This window comes from Macaca mulatta, chromosome 11 (assembly GCF_049350105.2).
Source record: "Macaca mulatta isolate MMU2019108-1 chromosome 11, T2T-MMU8v2.0, whole genome shotgun sequence".
NCBI classification, from domain to species: domain Eukaryota; kingdom Metazoa; phylum Chordata; class Mammalia; order Primates; family Cercopithecidae; genus Macaca; species Macaca mulatta.
In genome coordinates, this window is record NC_133416.1 from 97,602,670 (window position 1) to 97,624,437 (window position 21,768).

The window sequence follows — 21,768 nt, forward strand, 5'->3', positions numbered from 1 at the left end:
AGTATGAGTATTGGAGTATTGAATTGTGGATCTAATTTGCATTGGTCTGATAACTAAAAAGATTGGGCCCATATTCGTAAATTTGTTTACCATTGGGTGTCATCTTTTCTAGGTTGCTTGTTCAGGTCTCTTGCCCATTTTTCCCTCTTAGTTTGTTTGCACTTTTCTAATTGATTATGCAAAAATAAGCGAAGTCTGGATATAAAATTTCTGCTAGTCATATATATATTATAAGTCACTCTAGTACTTGCCCTTTTCACTCTCTTACTGATGTCTTTGATAACCAAATTTCTTTTTTTTAATATAGTTTAAAACTGTTATAGTTCATACATTTAATATTTTTAAGTTTACTAAAATACCAATAAAATTTTTCTTTAGGGTTAATTCCTTGTTCTACTTAAAAATATTTGACAAAAATTTACAATCCACTGCTAATTTTTGTGTATATAATAAGAAAATTTTTTTTCCTTATGGAGAGTCAATTCATCCAACACTATTTATTTAAAAACAGCTTTTTTTGTTCAAGAGAAATGAAAACTTATGTTCACAGAAAAACATGCATGTGCTTCCCAAACTGGAAATAACCCAGTTGTCTTTCAAATGATAGTGGTTAAAAGAAGGCTATGGTACATTCATGTAAAACTGCTATCAATAAAAGACAGTGAATTATTGATAGATAGAACAACATGGATGACTCTCAAATGTATTTTGTTGAGAAAGATGCCAGGTACAAAAGATGATATACTGTATGTCTCTACGCAATTTTCTGGTATGTATATATTGCCATTTATACCAAAAAGCCAAAACTCTACAGATAGAGAACAGGTCTGTGGTTGCCAGGGAAAGTGTGAGTCAAGGGGGTGACTACAATGGTGTACCATTCAGGAATATTTTGGGGCAGTAAAACTGTTTTGTATCATGGTGGTGTATATACAACTCTATACATTTATCAAATGTACAAAAAGTGCAATTTGCAATTTGTAAATGTTTTAAAATCTAAACATTTAAGATACCTAAAAAAAAAAAAAAAAGAAGATGAAGACTTATTTTCTCCACTGTTCCATAGTGCCATCATAGCCATAAATTAGTCTGTGTGTACGTGAGGTACCTCAGCTTTGTGCTACATCACTGATTCAACTTTTTACTTGATAACATCATCTCATTTCTTTATAACTAATGTGGACAGGTTACACTGGCAACTGAGAGTTATATAACATTTATAAGCTTAGAAACAAAGTGAATAATTTGTACCTTTCCACCAACTCAAAGTTGCCTCTTTTCCACAGTGAGATAGATTTGGAGATGTGACTCCCAGATCGCTCCAGTTGCTTGAGAGTACTGTCAGCAGTTTTCAGCTAACACCCTCTTCAGAGTTGCCCTCAGCTGCAGAGAGCTACCCTCACCAAAGCCATGGTTTTCTAGCTCACTTCTAATGACCAATTGAGGCAGGAGAATAAAGGACCAACTATGTGGGCCTAACACCTGACAACTCTGATAAGCCTTTCCAGTTCCAGACCTCTTGATGAGTTTATCTGTTGCTGGTGAGCCTCTATTACAGTTTGACTTTTACATATGAACATGGGACATCAAGTGAACATGTATCCAGAACTGCCTGTGATGAACAGACAGGTTTTGCCTGACCGCATAGCATAGCATAGCTTGGAATGCTACATCAAAATCAGTTATAAGTAGGACCAGAGAGCACTAGCAAATGCACAAGCACTTCATTCACTGCTGTTGCTTCAGCACCATCTATAAATTTCTATCTGTTGCACTATGCTCTCAAATGACCAGCTGATAGAATAAGGAAAAGTCAGAGATTTGGTTTACAGCTGAGTCAGCTTGGTATGTGAGGACAAGTCAAAAATGGACAACTGCATTTACATCCTTACTCAGAGGTGGTCTTGAAAGACAGTTGGTGGTTGGAGGGAGATAGGGAACATTATCCCAATAGGCAGAGTTTTGGGCAATGCATCTGGTTATCCACCTGGTCATTTGGAAAGTGGCCCAACATCAGAATATATCCAAATTCATGGATGGCTGGTCAAGGACTTGTAAGGGGAAAGACTGGAAGATTGGAGGCAAGGAGAACTGAGATAGACAAATCTGAATGCACACATTGAAGAAGGCACAAAGTGTGAATATCTTAGAATTAAATGTTAGATTAGAGCGCATTCACCATAGAGTAGGCATCCAACAATAAAGAAGACAAAATGACTCTGACAGTGTATTTCATCCAGACTTTGAGATTCATTACCCTAGTGGTGGCATAATGGCTTCATAGAGACAGTCCTCTGTGGCAGAGATGGAGACCATAGCCCCCCAAAATGGGTGGGCTTTCATTTACCAACACTGATACAGCTTCTACCAATGCTAAGTGTCTAAACTGCCAGCAACAAAGAAAACGCTGAACTAGGATCCTAACATGGTACCATTTCTAGAGGAGTCCAACTGAGCATGTGGTGACAAGTTGATTATATTGAGTCCCTTCCAAACTGTAGGAGACATAGGTATATTTTAACAGGAGTAGACACGTATTCTGTGCATGGTTTGCCTTTCCTTTCTTCATGGCCTCAGTCAGCACTACTATCCAAAGTCTTAGAGAAAGTTTGCTCCACTAGCACTGGCTGATACCACAAAACTTTATTTCCCAAAAGGGTAATAGTAGGCTTCTTACCATGGGATTCACTGTTGATATCACATACTGTCTTCCACAAACTGCTGGCCTGATAAAGTGTTTGAAAGACCAACTAAGTAGTACGTGCCAGCTCAGAGCCAACACTTTGAGGGTGGAGTGCCAATCTTCAATTTGCTATATATACCTCAAATCAAAACATATACCATTATATTATATCCCTGATAGAAGTACATGGGTTTGGAAACCAAATACTGAAGCATGAGTGGATCTGATCATCCATTTCCACAAGTCTGGGCTATGGATAATTCAAAGTTCCTGTCCCTCAGAGGGGGAGCACTTCAGCCAAGGAGCACAACAGGAGGCTTATGGAACTATTTAGGCTGTTGTGTCTAGGGATCAGCAAGTAACTTGGCCTGGCAATTGATCTGATTATCAGGTGGAAATAAAACTGATAGTACTCCACGGGAGCAGGGAAGAATATGTTTGGCATCTGAGATTTACTTGAGCACCTATTGGCATTTCCTGGTGGATAGGCAAGTGCAACAGCTTTGGTTTAAGAAGGGCATGGTGACCAAGAGCTCAGGCCCCTAAGGGATGAACATCTCTAATCTGTCACTAGGTAACCCCAAAAACAAGCAGCTGAGGGTGAAAGAAGCTTAGAGTGGATGATAAAAGAGAGAGAGAAGCATTATCATTTGTAGCTTAAACATCAGCTGCAGTGGTCAGGAATATAGCGGGTCCCATTCAACTCCCTCTTCTAAATTTCTTTCAGGAAAGGGGACCCACTGCAATCCTGAAGGAGCTGCTCTGTGGATGCATATGAGAAATGGAATCATAGATGTGTAAGGGACTGAATGGCGAACACAGATGTGGTCCACAAAGATCCTTAATAACTGCTGGGAGTACTGCCAGCAGACAGCCTTTAGAGAGGAGCCTCTTCAGGAATTACTTCAGCTGTAGAGACCTACTTTTTCCAAGGTCATGGCTTTCCAGGGGTGGTCCACATTTAACAACTGATCTAGGCAAAAGAAAGAAAGTTCAAGTCCTTTTATCCCAAAGTGGGGCAACTCTGTTGGGCCATTTCAGATTTTAAATTCCTTGTGGTGTTGGCTGATGTTATTGGGTTGTTCTGGCAGCCCTACATACTCCTCTCCCCAATCTTCTTTTCTTCCTTTTTCATTCATGGCTTTTGATCTCAAGGCACTTCCTTTTTAAAAATTTTACCTCACTTTTTTTGGACAGGATCTCACTTTGTTACCCAGGGCAGAGTACTGTAGCACAACCATAGCTCACTGCATCCTCCAGTTCCTAAGTGATGCTCCCACCTAAGCCTCCTGCGTAGCTAGGACTATAGGTGCATGCCAGCATACCCTGCCAATTTAATTTTTTTTTTTTTCGTGGAGACAGGGTCTTGGTGTACTGCTCAGGCTAGTCTCAAATTCCTTCCCTCAAGTGATCATCCCCCCTCAGCCTCCCAATGTGCTGCGATTATAGTCATGAGCCATTGCACCTGGTCCCAAAGGCACTTCTTAATAAGCATCCTGCATGCTAAACCCTGTCTATAAAAGTCTGTAATAATTGGCTTTCTTAAACCCAGCCAGCAATATGTAACCATGCTGAAGCCTCCAGAGAACTCTTGAGCATTTGCTACAAACCAGCCAGCAATCTCTTCCCATCCAAGTTTTTCAGTGTATAAACTCCAGTCTCTTTGCAAAGTGTCATTCTGCTCCACAAAGAAGAATAAACTAGTTATTGATTATGTGTTTGCTTTCTATACACTCCAATCAAGCTGCTTCCTTCTCCATAGTGTGATGTGAACCCATATTGTAGGCTTTTACTCATGAAATGACTATATTATTAAAAGAGAGATTCTCTCATCTCTAAGCCCTTCCTTATGAAGAAATGTATAAATAAATTTATTAATAAATTACCTATCACGTTTTTCTTACTGAAAATAAATCACATGCCCTATACCTGCTGAAACCTCATTTGCATCTTAAGAATAATAAATTTGGTGGCCTTGAAATGATTTCTAAAAAACGAAAAATTACATGTATTTATTCTTTTCATTTCTTATTCTCAGACTGAAATTGGCTCACTATTCATAGTAGAAGTAATGTAAATACCTCTTTTCAAGATGATACTATTCATGAATTGTCTCCTCTAAGCCCAGATTACATAATTTTCTACTTTAGAAAAGGTTTTGATATATCTCATTCCTATAGCAATCAACTTTATTGAGGGGATTTTTAGATTTTAAATACTTGAATTTTGTTTAAAAACTCAGACACATGTAAACTTAACTTTGACTTTTAATTTAGGAGGAATAAAACTTAATATTTCAACAAGACATTTACCCTGAAGAGAAACAGTAACATGAATTAAAATAATTAGAGAGTCTTTCATTTATTAGAATGGCAAAAATACAAAATAAAACAAAACATAAAAACAACAATACCAAATGCTGGTGAGAATGCGGAATACATTCATTGCTGGTAAGGGTGAAAATGGTATAGCCACTTTGGAAAACAGTTTGGTCGGTTTCTTGATAAAACTAAACATAGCCTTACAAGCGGTCCAGCTATCCCTTTTCTAGTTATTTACTCAAATAAGTTGAAAATTTAGGCTCACCCCAAAATCTGTACACAAATGTGTATAGGTTTATTCATAATCCTCTCAAACTAGAAATAACAAAAATGTCCCTCAAATGGTGAATTGATAAACACATTGTATGTAGTATATCTATACAATAAAATATAATTCAACAACAAAAGATATGTGCTGTCAAGCCACAAAAAAATAGTATAAATCTTACATGCATATTGCTTAGTAAAAAAACCAGTCTGATAAGGCTACATACTATATGATTCTAAATATACAGTATTCTAGAAAAGGCAAAATTATAAAGACAATAAAATATTTGTGGTTTCCTGGGATTCGAGGGGAAAGAGGAAGGTTGAGCAGGTGCTACACAGGGGCACATTAGGGCAGTGACAGTATTCTGCATATTATAATAGTGGATTCATGATGCTATGCTTTTGTTAAAACCTATACAACTGTAACACAAAGAGTGAAGCCCAATGTAAACTATGGACTTTGGTTAATAATAATGTATCAATATTGGCTCATCAATTGTAACAAATGTACCACGTTAATGCAAGATGTTAATAATGAGGAAGACTGTGAAGTGATAAAGAGTGAATATAAGGGAATTCTCTGTACTGTGTTCTCAGTTATTGATTGTAAACCTCAAACTTCTGTAAAAAACTTATTAAGATAAAAAGGAAAAAATATATATGTGTGTGTATATATATATAATCTTACCACCTTAAAAATATTTGCTACTGTTAAATTATCTAATATTTTAAGGCAACTATGAGATATATATTTTTGTTATCTTAGAAACCTTGAGTTGGGGGCAAGGTAAAGCACATGGTAGAAATTTATTAATTGCCCAATGTGAATGACAAAATGTTTGACTTACGACACTTGAAGAGGGTCAGAAATTCTACAAATTCTATTTATTACTTCATTAAATTCCTATCTCAACTTCGAAGTGAAATGTCATCCTTGTTTTTATTGAAGAGTGTTATAAATCAGGAATAGGAAAAGGAGGGGTTATAGCTGATGGGGCTGGATTGGCAGGGAAAGGAGAGGGATAACTCATTAGGTGGAATATGAAAAGGTAAATCTGAAGGTAAATCCAACATGCAGTCCCTGGAGGAATACCAAATGGAGGAGGAAGCATAGGCCAACCCACTCATGGGAAGTCAGTATGAAACTGGCAATACTGTAATTATTTAGAATATAAGCAGTGAATCTGAAAAGCACACAGTGTTCTTTTATCAAGCTAGTCTAATCAGAGGGCATAGAATATATGTTTTCAGATGTATGAGAAATTCCTAAATTGGAGATTAATTATGTCACTCTTTGACCTAGGATTTTAAGAAACGAGTGTGAACCGAAGTTTGGACTCATGCTAGAGGACTGTATTATGAAGAGAGATAAAAAGAAAGAAAGCGACTTCATGACCTTCATATAAAAAAGCAATACTTGCCTAACTTTCCCAAGCAGTACCCCGACATGAGAGGATAGTAAATAAACACCCAGGGAGCATGGGAGCAGAATCCAAACAAACAAACAAACAATTGAAAAACTCCACCAATTTAAGAGATATCTTTGAAGTCTTATACTTTAATTATTCATTTGATTTTTGCAGCCTGTGATATACTTGCAATCGTTTTAGTATAAGAAAACTGTGGCATGGTGCTCAATATGAAGTAAAACGGATACTCTGGAAAGGTGTGTTTCGTTTATCCTACAATTTCATACACATTCATGGGCAATGGCTTTGGGGTATAAGCACTCCAATTTGTGAATAACCTACCTAGAAATCCCTGAGTTGCTCTTAACTTCAGAACCTGCATAAGATGAAAGCTCATGCCTCCAAAGATCATTAGATATTTGGTATTATACAATTAAGACTATCTCTTATCTGTAAAGTCGTAAAATCTACCATATAAAGCTACTTTGCAAGGCTGACTGCAGGACCTGCTCTAAGTCACTTTATGGGATGATTTCTGTGTGTCTGAAATCTATAAAATTTTCCCATTCTCACTTTAAAATTAAGATTCCTTGGCTCTTATTAGTTTATGGAGATCCAATTTTGAAAGTATATTTATGGATGAGTGAAGTCAACATTGTCTAGTGAATAAACTTCAGAAAACCAGTAATAAAATTTGAGTTTCATTTCATAGGTTTATCATGTAGTAGCTATGCAACTTTGGACCAATAACTTAATGTTTCTGAGATTCAGTTTCCTATCCACAAATGGCAGAAATTTTATATCCTGCCATTAGTCACATACAGGAACTTGTAAAGATTAAATAAAACAATGGATATGAAAATGCTTTTTCATCGCTGATTCCACCACTTAACATTGCTCCACATCCTATTTCTAGAATTTTATTATTTTAAGACAATATTGTAAAATCGCTCTCTGGAATTCTTGTATTCATAAAGTAACTTACCACCAGTTAGATATCAGAGGCCTCTTTCTCCTCAGGACAAGAATTTTGATTGCTTACTGTTTCCTCTTGCTCTCTTGTTTTCATTCATCATTTCTACTTGGAAGTTGTGCTGCTGGCCATAAAAATAAGACTTAGGGTTGTACATAGAACCAACTCCTTATTATTGTAAATGTTGCAAAAATGATAATGTATAAGAATCAGCAAACAATATAAAGAGTCTTTATATTTTCCTATATCTGTAATGGTAATGTATAATAAGCAAAAAAGTTAAAAGTCTAAAATCACTTTTTATTTGGGTTTAAAATTATATTTATGCATATATATGAATAAGCATATCACATCTATACTAGAAATTCATCAAAACAATAAAGATATCCCTATAGCTATATTTAGTTCGTCATCTTTCCTCACTTTTGAAACAACAAATAAATTTCACCATTTATTTGATTGTTGCAAATGATCTCAGTAAAGCAGACCTGTCTTCTTTAGGTTTTTGAGTTGTTTCTCCTGGCAGAAAGGCAGTCAATATATTTATTAAAATATTATCTTTATGAATTAATTATTTTATTAAAACACATATTTTACTATGTCAAACAAATCATAAAAGCAGCAGATTAAGTAACAAATACTTGAAAGCAAGATGTTTACAGATAATTTATATGTTTTGAGTTATACATAATTAACTTACATATAATAAAAATGTTTATCCCCAAGAAGATTAGGTATATATTGAAATGGGAAGTTATACAGAAAAATCTCTTTGAAAATGTTAAAAGTTAGAATTATTTTCATAGAATTTTAGTTTTATGTATAATGAAGTAATCTTTTTACATAAACTTGTATCAGTGCCACCACTCTTAATTACTATTACATTACTCATAAGGAAAGATTACATTGTGCACTGATGTGGAAAGAAGAATTTTGTTTAATTTGTACTTTTTCCAATAAAAATTAAATATTTCATAATTTTTAATATGTTATGTTTTAATTACTCATATGTTAGCAAGAAATATTTTTTGATTTGATTTTGCTGTGATTCTGCTTCTAAATTTCCACTTTGACCCCAAAAATGGTATTATGCTAAAGCTTCAGTGCTTTCAAAATGAACAGCTCTAATGTAAGAATTAGTACCAGTTCTGCATCAATTTCTTATTTTAATCGTGGAGTATTGGGATTATATTTTAACATTTCTAGCTGTCTTTGTGCAATTTTTTTTTCTGTAAGTTCTTCACATGAAACCCAAAGATTATACCCTTACTTAATATGGTACTCTTTAACAACTACTTTGAGCAGAACCGGACTTCCTGAACCATGAAGAAAACAGTGAAAATGTTAAATACTCCTTCCCAGAGTGTAATTTATGCAACTATAACCTCATCGTGTTCGTTATTTATTGCTGTGTAACAAAATACCCCAAAATGTTGTAACCTAATAAAACAAACATTTATTATCTCATATGGGTCACTAATTTAGGAAAAGCTTAGGTGGGTAGTTCTCATTTAGAGTCTGTAGTAGACAGAATTCTGAGATGGCCCCAAGCTTCCTGACTCCTAGTATTCAAACATTTATGTAATCCTCTTTTAATCAATAGAATATGGCAAAAGTGAAAGGATTTTCCAGATATGATTAAATCTCTAATCTATTGTCTTTTAGTTGATCAAATGGAGATTATCCTTTATAGGTCTAACTTATTTGGACGAATGACCTTGAAGAAGCAAGCCACCATGAATTCTACAATTGCAAGGAAATAAATTCTGTCAGCAAGCATCTTGGAAGAATATCCTGAGCTCCTTAAAGCAGTGAAGCTTAACTTTAATTTAGCCTTGTGTAACCCTCAACAGAGAACCCTCCTAAGCTGTGTCTGAAATCCTGATTCATGAAAAATATAAGATAAGAAATATATGTTGTTTTATGCCATTTAATGTGTGGTAATTTATTAAATAGCAGTAAAAAACTAATACAGGGTCTTTCCTGAAGTTGTAGTCAAGGCATCAGCTCAGACCAAAGACATCTGAACTCTTGACCAGATTGATGGATTCTCTTCTAGAACAGCCTACTTAATGTGACTATTGTCTCAAGGCCTCAGTTCCTTGCCATGTGAACTTCTCCATTAGGCTTCTCGAGTGTCCTCAGTACATAAAAGTAAGTTTGTACCTTTCCATAACTGCCTCATTTACACTGTGACATGGTAGCATGGTTTCCTCCAGAGTGAGTGATGAGGGTGGGGGAGGAGAAAGAAAGGTTGAATATGTGCAACATAGAATTCACAATTGCTTTATAAACTATCTTGGAAGTAATGTCTTACCCTTCTACAATTATATTTGCCAGAAATGAATCACTAAGTCTATCCTACATTAAGGGAGGGGGTACAAAGCTCCAATTTTCCAAGAGAAATATCAAAGAATCCTTGGATATATCTTAAAAACTATTGTAGGAAAGTTTGATATTTGAGTGTATAAAATAAAATGACTATGGACAGATTAAAAGAGAAAAGACATACAAATTTATTGCATGCACATGTGTGCACACAGGAGTCATACAAAATATGAAACTCAAAGAAGAGCCAGATGACTGAGGTTTTGGTTTCATAGAGAAAGGAAAAGAGTGTTGAAGCATGGTGACAGGTTGTGAAAATGGGAGGGGAGGAAAGGCATGGTGAGAAAAGGCTTTCTTGTGATGTAGATGAAGCTTCACCAGTAGCAGTCCTGAGAAAGAATAGACGGGAGCCCATAGTAAAATGTTCTCTGTGAAACTTCTAAAAGTTTCAGATTTTTAGTCTCCTTTTCTGTTAATCACTTCCTAGATTCAGATAAGGCAAATAAGTGTGGGGGGTGGGGTCAGATAAAGCCTATTTGCATCTGCTGTTTATTTCACTAATGTAGATTTCCTTTACAGATGCAAATCTCTTCCACAAAAGGACAGCTTTTCATAGCTATTCCTGTGTCTGCAACCCCTCTAAATAGCCATCTCAAAATATACCAAAGAAACATATTTTGCTGTGGCATATTTTGGTTTCCTTCACCACTAAACTAATATTTAGCTTTTTGGCTCTTTGAATTTCATATAGGTCTTGGAGTAGTAGCCATTTTAGCACTATATTTTAATTCTAAAATTAGTAAGATTGAGATCCAGCAGCATTTTATTTTTCATTATCTAGAAACTTTGTTTCCTAAACAATTCACTTATATACAAATGTTTTTCTGTGTATTCATAAAGCATGGTATTTATTTTCTTTCATTCTTATCTATTCTTTATATTAACTTGACCCAAGTAAGTTCTAATCAAGAAATGTTCCCATCTCAAATGACTCACTTGGCAGGCAAAACAAGTTAACTGCCAATAAGAATAAGAAGAGAGTAGGGTATCAAAGAGGATGAAGTTAGAAATATGAGTTGTTTCATAATTTTTTAAGCTAAAGAAATTAAGGATATCATTCAAAAAATCAAAATGTTCTGCATTTACATTAATTAGTGACTAAACTTTACCAGATCTATTAATTTTTATAGAAGAAAAATTTATAGATATTAAAGTATTTTATAAATATATTCATTGAGTTAAAATAAAACATATTACTTGAGTGAGAAAATTGCTGGTTTAATTTCCTTAAAGTACGTTTTCACATTAGGAAATTAAATATTTCTGTCCCTCAGAGTTCAAGGTATGTGACATTACAGAAATTAATGCATTGCTTTTTTCTCAGTGCAGAACTTTATGTCTCTAGAATATAAAACACTGTGATTTCAACAGTAATTGTGAGAATGCAGGAGCTGCTATTTAGTTTTGGATGCTAGTTTTGTTTTCCCTGCATGAATTCATTCACTTATTCATTCAGAAAATGATATATAAGAAGTGTGTACTCTGAATAAGGCAATATGAAAGGCACTAGGGATATTTATATGATATATACTGCTTCTTCCTTCAAAAACTGTGGTCATGGTGCAATAAGAGCATAAGAGGAATGCCTTCATCTAACCTATGTGAATCAGGAAAGGGTTGGCCAGGGTATTAGCACTTGAAATAAGTCTTAGATGCAGAGAAAATATTTCATAAGCAAATCAATGCTGGAAGAGCATTCAAGCAGAAGGAAGGCAGTGAGTGAAGTTGAGAAAGAGGAAGGGAGAGGAAATTCAAATAGAAATTGTCAGTGCAAAATATTGGGAAATCTGATCAGAAACCCAGTTAAAAACCAAGTCAAAGTAAATCTTCAGATATCGCAAAAGAGGTAAAATGTTTGTATTGCTGGTGCATATTTGGAAAGTAAAAAATAGCATAATCTTACTTTTCTAAAGAACCTGGAGTTATTGTGCTATTTTATGAAGAAGGGATACTCCATAGCCAGTCAGCATATTACATTAAGTTAGAGTCCAATAAAATAGAAATGACTGAGTACATATCAAACTAAAGAAGAGTTGTTAATACTTTAGATAAATTAGCTTAACTATGCAGTAGACACCTTGTTTCTTGGATTTGGCAATACACTTATTTATTATGGTTGAATCTAAATGTTTGCTTGCCAATAACATCTGTGTCATCATTTCTCAAAACAACTCAGTTTTTATTCATCTATTCATTCACAGATTACTTATTCGGTGTTTACAAAATGCTGGGATCTGCTCTTTCTTCTTTGGATATAGCAGTGAATGAGACAAAGTTCTCTTCTTCATGAGCTTAAAATCTAATGGGAAAGAGAGACAAAAATAAAAAATTATATCATATATATTGACATTTTCCAAGGATTAATTTAAGCAAATAAAAAGAGGGATAATAGTGTAGCAGGACCAGCCACAGACAAAACCTCTCAGACACCAAGTTGTAGAAGGAAGGATTTTATTCAGCTGGGAGCATTGGCAAGCTACCATCTCAAAATCCGAGCTCCCAGAGCGCACAATTTCTGTCCCTTTTAAGGGTTCACAACACTAAAGATTTCATATGAAAGAGTAGTGACTGATTGAGCCAGCAGGGCATTCGTGACAGGGGCTGCATGCACCAGTGGTCAGAGTGAAACAGAACAGGGCAGGGAGTTTCACAATGTTCTTCTATACAATGTCTGGAAGCTATGAATAACATCGGTTTCTAAGTTATAAGTTGATTTTTAACTACTGGGTTTAGGCAAGGCAGGCCCAGGCCTGGTTTTGGGCCTGGTGCTGGGCTGCCTGTCTTTGGTTTCACTTCCTTGTTTTTGCCTTAAAACAGGTATTGAGTATGAAACAATATGAGAGGGTCTCTCTCTTTCCTAATTTCCCCCCTTTGAGGCTCTCACTTCTTATTAGTGGGAGTTCTCACTCTTATTTTCGCTACTTATGTCTTTTTGTGCAATAGATTGATAGTGATTCATATAGTACACTTGTGCTGAAGCATTTTGGTGAACTAAGGTAGTGATGAAGCTTTTTTATCATTTGAGGAAGTATAGGTATCAGACAAGGGAGCAGTAAGCAGGTTTCTATTACTATTATTACTCTTATTATAAGAGTTTTAAATCCTCCTATTGCTGGGAACCAATTTCTAAACATGGCTCCCAGATTAAGTCCATGCCACACTTGCATGGGTACATGTGCCAGTTTTGTTACATTTTTAGCTTCAACTACTTGCCCCGATCATCTATGTGTAGACAACAATTAGTAAGGTTAAATTTTCCACAAACTCCTCCTTCAGCTGCTAGGCAGTAGTCAAGAGCTAGTCTAGTTTGATAGATAGCATTTCTCATCATAGTTTCTTGCTGGGCAAGAACAGTCAAGGCTTGACCGGTTTTATTAGTAATAATTTTTAAAACAGCTTGTAACCGTATGATTCAGTTGAGCATGTAGATGGGGGTCTGATATCCCCATGAGCCATCTTGTGCCCAAGTGGCGGGTCCATAGTACTGTATGATTCTTTTAGGGGGCCATTCATCATCTCTTCAATCACCTATGGCTATGCTTCGTTTTTCATGGGAAGCATAGACTGGGAAGTCTGGAATGTTCGCCTGTTTTTATGGGCAGTAAGAAGAAAGATGGCTTAATGGTGCCAATTACACCGCTACTTGTTCACTGATCAGGCAGCTTAGCATAAACTGTGTCTACATATCCAGTATAACCCTGTGGGGGCTGTCCAGTCCCAGTGGAATTCTGGGTGGGTCCAAACAGTCTGCAGCTTTGGAAATTTACTGAATGGATTTCTTTCTGTGTAATTGGAACTCCATCATGTAACTGTTTTTGTGGTACTATTATACAGATTTTGAGCAAGACAACTAAGCTGCCCTACAGGATGAGTAAATCCTTTTCCTTCTCTAGCTATGCAATACTGTCTAATAATTGAGGCTTTTAGAACCCAAAAATTGTCAAGGTGGTTCTTTTGGGCCGGGAATTCGTCAGGAACTGGGTCTGTAAGAACTAATTCTCAGGCTTCCCATGGCCATTGATCTCCTGTTACAGTTCCTCCACAAACATAACATGAAGTGAATTTTAGAGACTGGGCTACATGTTCAGTTAATTGCAAAAACAAATTTTTACTTCTTTCTGGAATCTCAGGTACTGGCACATTTAGTTCATCATAGAAAGTCTGAAATACTGGTTCTGGAGAGCGTCTTTGAACCTCTCCTTTTATTAGGATGTTTACGCTAGGAGATCCTTTTCCATCAATGCCTAATGTTATGTATTTTCCTTTATTCTATTTTGAGTCTGAGGGGTTTGTGATTACCAATTTTAAAGGGTTGCAGCTCCCACTCATGCAGGAGGGGCTGACTTTTCCTTTTTGGAGCTAAACGGGATCTTTTTAATCTTCTTTTCAAGTAGCCCAAATGACACAAGACCGGTATTGACACATCTCACATAAATATGATTTTTGAAAGATATACTTATTTTCTGCCGTGTAACTTTTTTCCCAATCTAGAAAACTGCATCTTATCTCATGCTACTTACTATTAATCATGGCATGGGCATCAAATTTTAAGGTTACAGTTTTGAGGACCCCTCTTTCAATTCTGTTCCAACTATTACTTTACTTTTGTCCCTTAGAAAAGGACCAGTCCTTAGTCTTACTTCAAAGACTGTGATCATGGGAGGTTCAGAAGGGTCATAGCACACATTGGGCTGATCACTTCCTGGATTACATACTTTGTACTGGGTGTCATTATACAAACAGATTCCCTTTGGAGTTCCTAGGCATTCATAATAGCTATAAAATAAAAAGATTGCCTTAACTTGTCCTACCCCAGTGACCTGATGTATGCACTGAAGCCAGTTCTCTGTGTGGGAAGAAGCAGTGGAAGCTTTTAACACACAGGTCCATGTTATAAGGAAAATAAGTACCACGACGATGATTTTCCTCATGCTTGGTTTGGCATCCCAGGTCTCAGCGGCTGCAGGCTTCATGCCAAGTCAGCCACAAATGCCGTCCCATTATCTGAGCTATTGCGTAGAGTCAGTCCAAACCTAGGGATGAGATCTTGAAGAAGCACACGGGTTACTTCACGAGCTTTTTCAGTTCGTGTTGGATAAGCCTCCACCCACCTAGAGTAAGTACACACTAGAACCAGTAAATACTTGTTACCTCCGCATTTAGGCATGTCTGTGAAGTCCACTTGAAGATCTTCAAAAGGAGCCGCTCCATAGGCTCATATGCCAGGAGGCACAGAGAGTCCTTGCTTTGCATTGTGCTATCAACAGGTAAGGCATTGCTGCGCTACTCTTTTAGCAAGAGCTGGCAAGTGTGAGATGTAGAAATACCAGCCTAACAGTTTTTCAAGTGATTCTTGGCCTAAATGGGTAGTTTCATGTACAGCCAGCACGACTGCGGCTCCTAGCAGCTGTGGCACAGCTATTCTTCCATCTGGTAACTTTATCTATCCTTCCTTTATTGTTTGTCCTCCTTCTGCCTGAAGAAAATCTTTTTCCTCTTTAGAATAAGTTGGCACCTCCCCAAGCGTTTGAGGGAGTAGTGGGTCTGTGACTGATGCCCGATAAGGAGTAGATGATGCTTTTCGTGCCTCTGTGTCTGCTCGGGAGTTTCCTTGGCTCACTGAGGTGGAAACTCGCTGGTGTCCCCTGCAATGCACAAAACCCTTTGTGGTTTCTACACTGCTTAATTTCTTGTTGATATTTTATGTCTTTTCCCCCAGAATTTAACAGGCCTTTTTCTTTATACAATGCTCCATGTACTTGAAGGGTTAGAAAGGCATATCGAGAATGAGTACAGATGTTTACAATCTTACCTTCGCTGAGTTCCGGAGCCCGAGTGAGAGCAATGAGTTCTGCTTTTTGGGCTGAAGTGCCCTGAGGCAATGACTTAGCTTCAACAACATCATCCAAGGTTACTACTGCATAACTTGCGCACCTTTTTCCTTGGGAGTTGATGAAGCTGCTCCCGTCCATGTATAATTCCCAATCTACTGATGCCCATGGCTGGTCTCGAAGATGTGGTCTGCTAGAATACAGAGTCCAACACCTCTACAAAGTTATGTTTAACAGGGCTGTCGGATACTGGGAGCAGGGTGGCGGGGTTTAAAGTGTTACAGACTTCAATGGTCATGCGGGGGTTTTCACATTAACAAGCCTTGGTACTTAGTTAATTTAGCATTAGTTAGCCAGTGGTGTCCTTAGGTATTCATCAGAGTTACCACCCCATGAGGGGCTGTTGTATTTAGGTTCTGTCCAAGGGATAGCTTATCTGCTTATTGTGCTAACAGGGCCGTTGCTGCCAAGGTTGTTAGACACGGAGGCCAGCCTTTAGAAACCCCATCCTGTTGTTTTGAGAGATAGGCCACTGGCCTTGGCCAGGGCCCTACAGTCTGGGTTAAATCTCCAACTGCTATTTTTTCTCTTTCTGACACATAGAGTGTAAAGAGTTTTGTCAGGTCAGGTAGCCTCAGGGCTGAGGCCGACATGAGTTTTTCTTTTTAACTCATGAAAAGCCCGTTGCTGTTGGTTTCAATAGATGTGGTTTATCTAATCTACATTTTTATTGACTGTCATCTACCAAAATACTGACTTAAATCCTGTAACTATTTGATTTCAAGCTTTAAATTGATCTGACATTCCTTGTGGGGCTCCAATTGCATCTAAATAGATGTGAGAGTTGAAAGACCTACAAAGGGCTTCTCTAGCTTTATGATGTCTTATTATTTTATTTTTTTCTTTTCTCTGGTTAATAAAATGCCAGGGTGAAAGGGATAGCCAAATGGACTAAAGCACAAGTGCCACTCTAGTTATTAGGCAGAATGCCTAGTAAAGGTCCACCACAATACCACTACACATCCGCTCGGGGATGAACAAGGGCTGGCTGATTGATAAGCATTTGAAAATTCTTAAGCTTATTGCATCCTTTCAGGTCTCCAAGGAATGCTAAGTTTCCTCCCTGCTGTGAGAGACACGAAGTGAACTTAGTGTTGGGAGACAGAAGCTGGATGGCCCTCAGGGGCTGACCCGCACGGACTTTGGGATATAGCAGAGAGAGCCTGGCATGACTTATTACTCCAGGCTATAGAATCCTGGAAAAGAGCCCATGCCTGGTTGACTGGAGGACCACCTTAGTGGAAGTGGGACAGTCAGGGCCTCTGGTCTGCCATGTGCACAAGCAAACAATTGGTTTTGTTTAACGTGCAGATGGAATATGTGATCCATTTTAACCAGGCATTTGCATTTTGGTATGCTGTCTTAATTGTCAAAGTTTGTTTTAAGTCTTTAACTTCTATGATCCTTTAGTAAAATGAATGTTTCCTTTAGCACCTATCTTTATTAGTTTTTAGACTAAAGAAAGCTAAACACCATTTTATATTTAATAATGCTTCTTGTATGATTTTTATACCAGATAAGCTAAATTTTACCTTTATATTAGTGTGTTATTAATGTTAAACTTAATTTTAATAAAGCCTTGTAGACATATTTATCCAATTTTTCATGTTTGACCATAAGGTAAGATTTTATAGACTCTTTTTAACCTTTTATAACTTATGTTAAAGAGCAGGTTGATGCTTTAAGAAAAACCTATTGCATTTTTACTTTAATGTCCAGTTCACAGAAAAACTGGATGATACCTTTTTAACTTTAACTAATATGTTTACACACAGAATTTTCTTTACAATTAACATTTTAAAACTTGCTTAAACCTTCAAAACAATAATTTTTTAAACCTTTTAATGTAGGTAAAAATCCACATTCTTATGCCTCCTTATAATCTTTTTACTAAAGGTATATTTTACTTTTCTTATGCACCGTGCACATAAACTGTTTCTTCAGTAGTACTCAGGAGGCCTTATTACTTTTAAATCATGCAACATTTTTTGCATAATTTTTTTTCTTTCATGACTTTTGCAGACAATTTTTCGACATATCTCAACTTTCTGATTTATTACGAACTTTTTTCTTTAAACAACCAGTTAATTTATTTCAGGACAAGAATTTAACATTTAACATTCCTTTTATATAAATTCTGCTTCCCCCTTTTTTCCCTTTCTTGAAATTTTTTAACATAATTCCTAGTGGAGTGGGCTAATTTGTGTCTGACCCATGCTTCTTTGAGACAAAACACCACGCTCACAACCACACGCACACCACAAAACAAAAAACAGGTAAAAAGGGCACACCCACACTTGTGCAGTTTACACCAAACCAAAATCAAAACCAAAATCAGAGTATCCAGAAATCCAAGCCAGGTCAAAACCAAAATCAAAGTATCAAGCAACATAAGTCAAGTCAAAAACAGAAACCAAAGTGCCGGTACAGGCACACCGTGGGTGATCAGGCCACACTTCTACTCAAATGGAGTAGGCAAGTTCCCAAGACCAGTCCTGTCAAGCAATTCAAACCAAGTCAAAATCAAAACCAACACCAAAGTGCCAATAAAGGCATGCTGTGGGTGATCGGGCCACGCTTCCACTCAAATGGAGTGGGCAAGTTCCAGACTAGTCTTACCAAGTTTTAGATGTCCAGACTCCAAGTACCAGTTCCTTCCCGGTGTTCAGCCACTGTGCTAATCCTCCTCGGGGGCCTGCTACGTGCTGCTCTGGTGAGGCGTTCCACTGGGGCAATAGCCTACCCGGGAGTGCTCTTTGGATCGTGTCACTCAGGCTGGCTGGAGTCCCCCCACGGGGATGCTCCACAAGACAGGCGTAAGCCGCCTAAGGGGGCTGCCTCAGCCCTCCGTCTGTTACCTTGCTTCCCAGTCAGGGAACCAAGAAATGTAGCAGGACGAGTGGCAGACAAAACCTCTCAGACACCAAGTTGTAGAAGGAAGGACTTTATTCAGCTGGGAGCATCAGCAAGCTACTGCCTTAAAATCCGAGCTCCCCGAGTGCACAATTTCTGTCCCTTTTAAGGGCTCACAACACTAAAGATTTCATATGAAAGGGTCATGATTGATTGAGCAAGCAGGGGGTTCGTTACAGGGTCTGCATGCACCAGTGGTCAGAGTGAAACAGAACAGGGCAGGGAGTTTCACAATGTTCTTCTATACAATGTCTGGAGTCTATTAATAACATCGGTTTCTAAGTTATGAGTTGATTTTTTAACTACTGGGTTTAGGTCAGGCAGGCCCAGGCCTGGTTTTGGGCCTGGTGCTGGGCTGCCTGCCTTTGGTTTCACTTTCTTGTTTTTTTCTTAAAACAGGTACTGAGTATAAAACAATATGAGAGAGTCTCTCTCTTTCCTCAGTAGTGCCCGGGTAAGACATTATTTTATATAGGAAAGTCAAGGAAGGACTTACTGAGAAGGTGACATTTGATCAGAATCCTGAGTGAAGTAAGTACCCAAAGTAGAAAGAAGACCAAGTTCAACGACCCTGATGTAAGAAGATGCTTGATGTAGCAGAGAAATGACAAGGTGTCCAGTGGGGCTGGAATGAAGTAAGTGTTGTGGGACAGTAATAGAAAGTGAAGTCAGAAAGATCATAAGAGCAGATATCCAGGACCTTGTAGGACACTGAGATGAATCTGAACTTTTGTTTTGAACAAGAGTGGAAGCCACTAAAGGGTTCTGGTCAGAGGATTGATACATAACTTTAAAAGAATTACCTATATACTCTATCTGCTTTGTTGAGAATAAAAGGCTACTGATCAAAGTTGGGACTCTAGTTAAAGCAGGTGATTGATCATGTTTGCCTTGGATTAAGGTGGAAGCCATCGAAGTGAGGGTTGGTTGGATACTGGAAATATTTTCATGACAGAACAGGAAAAGTCAAGGCTGGAAACAGATTTGAGAGTTGTCAGTGTATACATGATAATTCAATCCACAAATCTACATTGGAACACCGAGGGAGTAAATGTAAATAGGAGAAGAAGAAGTTCAGAACTGAACAATTTATGTTTACTCTTTACCATATTCAACGCTTTTATAGAATCTAAAGCTAAGATTCCTTTCTGTTCAAAGTTTAGGATGCCTGGAGTACCTATCGGCAGGAAGAAGTAATAATGAGTTTTAATGACCATACTTAAGGTGGGATCATTAAAGTCCATCCAGCTTTTTAACTTATTTTAGAATATAATGTGGTAGATTGTCTGCTGTTAACTTGGCATCACACCACATCCTTCTGTGGTCTCACAGAACTACGTTTTCCAGAATTTCCTTCCTTGAATATTTCCAGGGTAAAGTCGGCCAAGAAGAGACAGTCACCTGAACTGGAAGGGGAAAAGAGGCCTTGATTCTCTAGAGGCATTTAGGGTAGACTCTTGAGAGGACAGTGATCTTTAGGTTTGTAACACTTGAGGTTTACAGCACTGAAATAACCACTGATCAAAGTTTTGTTCATCTAATTTCATGTTCTTGTATTGTGAATTTGTCATGAAGTGTGTTAAGCTGATAAAAGGCTCCAAAGCTAATCCATAGTATTATTTGATAGTTTCCATCAGAAAATAAATTACTCAATTAGGCTATCAAAACACAAAATTCACCTTATAATCGTTTATATCATTTATGTGATACCTTTATAATCACAGTTATGAGATAAATAGATCCTGGAAGAAAATATAGAAGTATTTTTATTTTTTATCTTTCTGTATTTTCTAAATGTATTATTTTTATATTGGGGTAACTAGTAGATTTTTAAAAATTTGTAAGAAAAATATTTGAAAATTAAATATGTTTTAGGCTTATGAAGGTGTTTTCATTTTACTTCATATTATCTAGAAATGCTTCCTCTCTCTCTCTATATATATATATCATATCATTAATTTGTATTCTGTGCTTAAAGAATCTACTAAGACAAGATTAAATTCATCTTAAGCCTCATCCTCTGCACAAAATATGCAAAATCTGAAAAAGTAAGATTTTAAAAAGAAAACAAGTGAAGTGATTGATATAGACAGATGAAAGTTGAAATGAGGTCTGAACAATGTTTCTCTCTGCTTCACCCACTCATCTCATTAATGTGTCAAATTCTTGGAAGCAGTAAGCACAGAATCAGGATCTGGCTATTCCACATAGACAGAGTGTTTGCTCTTCTTGTAGAAATTGCATTGTTATTTATTATAACCATCCAAAATTAACATCCTACTGAGATCTTTATTAGAACAAATGGATTTTGAGGACTCTTTTGACATATTATTTCTGAAGTGATGAAAAGTAGCCTCTATTGTCCATTGCCCTCACAAAAGTAAATAAAGGGAACAGGTATAAAGTCTGACCCATGGTTGCATTCTGAATATCACCTTTATGTTATTTCTAAATATAACTTTCCTCTGAAACACTTCTGCAAGATTTGCATGGAGTATTTGGGGCCAGTTTAGTAAGAGCTGGTACATGTTTCCATCATTTCCATGAAGCCATAGGGGATCAGAATATGCCACGTCAAAATATGACACTTTGGCATGAAAATTCTTATGAGCTGGAGGCAAAAGAAAATCCACACATGCAGAATTAAGCCTTCTCAGAGCTTCCATTACATAACTAGAGGCAGAAGCTTCTGAGAAATGAGGCCCGCCACAAATCCCCTCTTTCCAGCAAGTTTTATGGTCCTGAAGAAGATAGAAATTTGGCTACCAGATGGTTCTGCGTAAACAAACCTTGCTAAGATACTCCTTACCTTACATCTGTTTCCCCCATATATTTACCTTCCCGAAGTTAGCAACCTCTGGAAGCCTAAAAACTTGTTTTTTTTGGTCTTTTCAGTTTTGTACAAATATTGATCTTTGTT

The 21,768-nt window shown here is 37.1% G+C and overlaps 1 long non-coding RNA gene across 1 annotated transcript; it reads right to left on the reverse strand.

Moving 5' to 3' along the window:
* Positions 1-12,125: 12,125 nt before the first annotated feature.
* Positions 12,126-19,011, reverse strand: LOC114671072 (uncharacterized). Its single transcript, XR_013400695.1, has 4 exons — positions 18,555-19,011; positions 15,857-16,068; positions 14,955-15,689; positions 12,126-12,343 (listed from the first exon to the last, which is right to left on the reverse strand). It is a non-coding gene; the product is annotated as an uncharacterized LOC114671072 (long non-coding RNA).
* Between the last annotated feature and the right edge of the window lie 2,757 nt (positions 19,012-21,768).